This window comes from Alligator sinensis, unplaced genomic scaffold, assembly GCF_000455745.1.
Source record: "Alligator sinensis unplaced genomic scaffold, ASM45574v1 scaffold560_1, whole genome shotgun sequence".
NCBI lineage: Eukaryota > Metazoa > Chordata > Crocodylia > Alligatoridae > Alligator > Alligator sinensis.
The window spans coordinates 540,304-546,515 of NW_005841837.1; the positions used below are offsets into that span (position 1 = coordinate 540,304).

The following is a 6,212-nucleotide window of genomic DNA, read 5'->3' on the forward strand; positions in this document are numbered from 1 at the left end:
AACCCCTTACTTACCAGCACTGGAGCCCTGCTGCATGGGCAGGCAGCATGCTTCAGCACCAGGGCGAGGGCAAACCAGAGCGTCCCTGTGGAGGACACAGTCTCCAGTTGCCTCAGGGCATGGTCCGGGACAGTGTCCTGCCCCGCTTTTTTTAGCTCCATTTTTTTTTTGACCCCTGGATATTCCATTTCTGAACCTTTTCCCATTCCTGCACGTGCCTCTTGCAGCATCTCAAAGGGGTTTGAGGCGCTGCAAGAGGCAGATGCGGGTTCGTCTGGATGCACCCCATGCGGGGATTCTTCTACCTCTTAGCTGAGCTCCCAAATAGCCCATTTTTCCTTTGAAAGCCTGGCTTACCTATTTTTTTCCTATTTAAATAGAGTTAACCCTCAAGGGTAGAAGAGCAGGAAAAGAAATCAACCATAGCAATGGGATATTTGTTTCAATGTGTTTATAAGAAAGGCATTTTGGTAATGAAAATGATAATCTCCCTCTATTTCAAAGGCAGCAATGAGGATTACATTCTATTTCGCATTAAAGTTTGTTCTTGCAGCCCAATTTCAGGTAAAATGCCTGCAACAGCTAAGGAGCATTTCACTGAGCCAAGACTGGCTGACTGGGCACACAGGCAGCTAAAACCTGCCCAGGATGGTGGTAATCCATTCACTGTGATGTGTTATTTCAAGGGAGTGCATCCTAGATCAGCCCCCTTAAGGCCTGCTTGCAATGGGGGCATTCCACATGTGGTTCTCCCCTATCCATGCATGGAGGATGGGGAGAAACTCAGCTCTCTTCCTCTTGTACCCACAGAGGGAACTCAGCTCATCTGGGATCTGCAGGGGAAGGAGAAGTGACAGAAAGCATTGTAGGGTGGCAATTTGGAACCAGAACTGGTTGGAAGATACAGAGTCTCTGTATGGATGTCCCTGACTTTCTACAAGGCCTGTAGGATACTTTGTTCCCCTGGGGATCCCATAGCTTGGGGAGGGCCCCATGTACTTTCCACATCCTAGCAAACCCTGACTGTGCACAGCAAGGGATCATTGAGCACACTGCATACCACTTGCATGGGTTTAACCAAGGGAGGGGACAGTCTCACATACCATTATTAGTAAGAAGGAGATTTAGCAAGAATAACAAATAAAAATAACATAAAGGGAAGGAAAAAGCTGAGCCATTGCAATATGGGGTTTTTAAATTCTGTTTTACCAGCTGCATCTTAGATTCTTAAACCCAAAATAATTTTCCAGTATCTGTACATTCCCCTGCAGCTTGGGCAAGGAAGCCTAGTTGGGCATTTCAGTCTGGTCTCTGATCAGTTTGACTCTTAGTTTCTCCTCCATCAGCACAATGCTCCAGTGCTTGCACCAACTTCTTTTTAACATTTCTATTGCTTTCTCAGGCATGTCAGATGCAATACACTTAGAACATAATTCTTAAAACACAATATATTTATGGGGCTGCAATCCTGCGATTCATTGAATTAAATTTGGCAATATACATGATCAGTACAACTGCTTGCATTACAAGCCAGATAACCTCACCAATAAGTTCTGCATAAACTCCATGGCTCCTAGCCGAGCTAGAATATGCCTTTAAAAATAAAAAATAATAAAGAAAGAGACATCCAGTCTTGATTTGCAGCCTTCAAGTGATAGCGAACCTACAACTTCATTTGGTCAATGCCAAACTGCCTTCACGTTAAAAATCTGTTACTTATTTTTTGTTTGTCACTTCTAGTCCTTTGCACTAGGAGCTTGCCTCAATGGAGTGTCTCACCTATGGTACACTGCCAATCTACCCTTTGCAAGTGTAAGCACAAAAAACATTCATATTTTGCTGTTCAGTTCCTACTACGCTATCTCATTTTTACAGAAAAGGTCTAGACTTGTATATTGTGGTTGACCTGCCCGGAGCGATGAGCAGTCACTTGTAGGCGGCCGAGTGGGTGGAAAGTGGCTGGGAGATAGAGCCGCATGTGAGCTGCCCAACTGCAGCTTCCCCCTGCCTGGCTGGGCATCTGCTGCCTGGCACGCATTCCCACAGCTTCCCTGCATTACCTGCTGCCTGGAGCTGTGCAGCAGGGGCAGGAGGAGAAGGAGAAGCCATTAGAGGCAGAGCGAGTTGAGCAATATGTGGGCTGCTATAGCAACAATGGAAGCAGCCCCACCGAGAGACTATGCACATGGGCCACAGCTGGGAAGGTGCTGTCTGGCAGACACAGGGTGGGTGCGGGTGGGAGCATGGTGTGGGCTGCTCCAGGTGGAAGCGGGCAGGGCCAGGGCCGGATTAATGCACAGGCAAACTAGGCACATGCCTAGTGTCAAAGTGAAGAACGGGCCTAGTTGTGCTTATCTATACTAACTAGCGAATTGCCCGTCAAGAATAACAGGGGAGCTCCTCCATCCATCACCCTGCACCGCCAGCGCCTCTCAGGAGCAGGGGAAAGCTTGCACACGACGGTCACCGTCGCCACCCACCGCCCTGTGCTGCCACCACTCTGCATCCAGCCATGCACCACCACCCTTCCCCTCGCTCCATGTCCGGCCCCGCACCACCCCCCATTCCTACATGCTCCAAGTCCAGCCACGTGACACTCCCCCCGCTCCGTGTCCGGCCCTGTGCCTCCCAGGAGCAGGTTGTTTCAGCAAGCATTGTGATTGGCTGCCAAGACAACCAATCAGAGTGCTCCAAGAGTGTTACAGACAGACAGACAGATTAAGCCCATATCCAATAATAGGCTTAGTCTGTGTGCCCGGAGCACTCTGACTATCTCAGCAGCCAATCATAACACTTACTGGAACAACCAATCAGAATGCCCCAGACAGACAGCATGTTATTATTATAGATCCTGAAGCATTTCAAACAGATATGCAGGTAAGTCAGAGCTACAATGAAGCACCAGCCCCCCTGTCACAGAGCAGGCAGGCTCTGCCAAAGGGGAGAAAAAAAAAAAGTGAGGTTAGAAACCTGATCCTTTTTTTTTTTCCTCCTGAAGCCTGCCTGCTTCTCCTTTGGCCGGGCAGTGAGCTGCTGGGGGACCCTGAGCTTCTGTATGCAGCTGTGCCCGCCCAGGACTGCCTGGGTGGGGTGTGAGCAGGTGGTTGCTGCCTGGGGGGCACCACCACTATGAAGGGAAGCACGGGGGTCCCCCTCAGCTCAGGGGCTGTGCGACCCACGAGCAGGTTGCTCCCTGGCTGTGGGAGATCAGGCCCATCTCCATACCCAAGCAGGGTGCTAGCTTTACGGGTGCAGCCCCAGCTTGCAGGCAGCACCTGCCAGATTCAGTGGTGCACAGGACACTGGGAACCCGGGCGTGCTCAGGAAAGCTCAGGCTTGGTGGTCTTCCAGTGCCCTGTGCACCATCCCTGACACCTTCCCACCACCTGGGACTACCTGGGAATGGGCTGGCTTCCCCAGTAAGGAGCAGGAGTGTGGCTGGGTGTGCTGGCAGCCAGAGAAGGTGGCAGGGATGGTGCATGGGGCACTGGAAACCCACCAAGCCCAAGCTGCCCCAAGCACACCCGGGCTTCCAGTGCCCCATGCACCATCCCCATCGCCTTCTCCAGATAGGGCCCTTGTACATGTGAGGAATATCACTGTAATTTGTTACACAGAAAACTAAAATACAAGGGATGTGTTTTAGTTTGCCATGTAAAGAAGTCATTCAAATCAAAATATACCATTGAATATATACAACTGTTACAAAATGTAATCGTAACATTCTCCTGAATGTGTACATGGTTACACAATTAAATAGTTAAAAAGGGAAATTAAACCACTAAAAGGGGCATTTTCCTCACGTGTTCAGGGGCCCTCTTATTCAATGACTATAAACAAGTCACAAGGTCAGACTTCTTACAAAACACGTATTTATATTTCTAAGCCTGTTTACACATGGACAGTTTTATGCAGCCTTTTTCAGGGTGAGATGTTTTGATTCCATTAAAGTATTCGGTCAAAGGATAACTAAAAATCCTGTATTTAATGAAATACTTCTGCAATAAAAATGTAATTGCAAATGTTTTGTGAGTTTCAGCTAATTTTACATATTATAATTATTGAGTGAAAAAAGTAGAGGCTCACAAGTGTGTTTGCCTACAGTACACTAAAGGGTTAATCCAGCCCTGGGCAGGGCTCAACCCCATGCAGCAGTGCCAGATACAATCAACTGGTGTCTGCCCGCCCACAGGCTGGTTTCAATTTATTTGTAGGCCAGATCTGGCCCGTGGACCGTATTTTGCCCACCCCTGCGTTAGATGGACAATAAAAGAAAGTGATACACTGGTGATGAGTGAAGATTGTTGCCATAGGAAGAAAAAAAAAAGGCTGCTGAACAGGACTTAACCTAAAAGTCTTAGATGTGACGTCTAGAGCCATATACATTCTTACAGATTCCCTTTACTGACAGAGGTGAAAGGAACAACCAGTTCCAGGAACAGGGGCAAGAGTTAACTCCAGGATCAAAGACTGCACTTCATTTATTTCTTCCCACAGTGACCTAAGTATATAGCAGGCCCCATTTAGGGCCAAATTCTACATCTATCATTCAGTCTTCACTCAGACAAGCTCACCACTGAAGTTGGTGGAAACTAAGATAAGCTTTTTTGGCCCCAGATGAGCAAGCCACCTTATGGTGTCTATTTTCCCAGTAATCTGACACGGCAACGAATATTACACAAGTCTCAATGACATCAGAAGAAATCTATGTACCAAATTATTCAAACAAAGAAGAGGTCATTATCCAGTAGGATCCATAAGTTAAAAGTACTGGACAAAAACAAATGTTAAAAATGGTGGGGAACCAAGAAGTTCCCCGTTAATTTTCATTAAATCATCTAAATAGTTTCACAGCATTCTCTAATTGGTTTCCTCCATAAGCAGAAATCAAGCAGATCAAGAGACCAGAACAGAAACAAAAAATGGGAATTAGGAAAAGGACAGCATGTTCATGAATAGCCCTCTGACCTCATACTGAACCTGTTTCATATTCATCACACACAAAATCAGATTAGAATACATGCCAAACCTGCGTTCTCCTTTAAGCTGCTTTTCCAGTTCACCTGTGCACATGGCTATAACTCCATTTAAGTTCCTAACTCTTAGCAAGCTGCTTTCAAAGCTGCCATTCTTTCAGTGTTCTCTAATATGCTAAGACACTCATAAAATACAAATAAAGTCAAAGTCCTGAAAAATCCTAATAAAACATTCCCTGTCTCCCACACAGCTAACTCTACAACTCAACAGCTGTCTGGAGTAGGCAGCTGCCTGCCTGTTGGAGCTGTGAAATGAAAGGTTTGGGATGTTTTGGCAATACAGTCAGGGCCAAGTGCTGAAGTCCTTCTCCAAGCAACCCCCCCTTGACCCCCAAACAAGTCTTGCCTGGGAAAGAGCTGTATGCTTGATCCCCAAGTGACTCCAGACCTACACAATCTTATAGCAATTTCTGTAACTCACTGTTATCAGTCACTTTCATTACTCCTCACACTGAACTGCAGGGGGTAAGGGGAAGAGAGGAAACAATGAATCTAACTCAAGCCACAGGACATAGGGATGACAACTGATTCAATTACCAGGCAGATACCAGGCAGAAAAGAACATGCATTAGCCCACATTAAAATAACCCTGACCTACAAGCATTAAGTCTCCTGAATGTTTCCCAGCACCCCCGAGTCACGCGGTTTTGGGGATTTGGGCAAAATTAGCCAGCAGTTATGGTGGGGTGGTAAAAAATGGGGATAAGTAATATACAGCATGACAGGCAGAGCCATTTAGCAACAGGGCTGACTCTGAGATACTTGTCTTCCTCCCCCACACCCCAAATCATCATTTTTTTTCAGAAGCTAGTGGTTCGTGATTTATTCCTTGCCCCCCTCACAACACAGTAAGAGACTCATACCTCCGGCTGGCCTTCTGATTATTTTGCCAGGGTGTGAATGAAGGAGCTGAGAGTAAAAGAGAAGCAAGCTGGGGTTTAGCAAGCAGTGCTCTCAGAGCACCCTCTAGTGGCCATCAAGGGTGCCATGGGTGCAGCTAACTTGGACCTGAAGGATGAAGGATCCTGGCTGGAAAGGGGGAAAATGGCACCCAAAGACCCTCACTCAGCCCAGGCTTCATCTCAGACTAATAGGTCAGCATATAAATAGTGCCTACAGTGAGTTTTCATAGTCCTCATGGTAAATACTGATGAAGGATAGCAAGAGAGGGGACAG

At 47.0% G+C, this 6,212-nt stretch overlaps 1 protein-coding gene across 5 annotated transcripts in view; it reads right to left on the reverse strand.

Moving 5' to 3' along the window:
* NRG1 (neuregulin 1) overlaps nucleotides 1-5,135 on the reverse strand; it is a 251,358-nt gene extending 246,223 nt beyond the window's left edge. For all 5 annotated transcript variants that reach the window (XM_025202519.1, XM_025202510.1, XM_025202505.1 and 2 more), the window contains exon 1: nucleotides 5,030-5,135. The gene's annotated coding sequence lies outside the window, so the exon portion shown is untranslated. The remainder of the gene's footprint in view (nucleotides 1-5,029) is intronic.
* Between the last annotated feature and the right edge of the window lie 1,077 nt (nucleotides 5,136-6,212).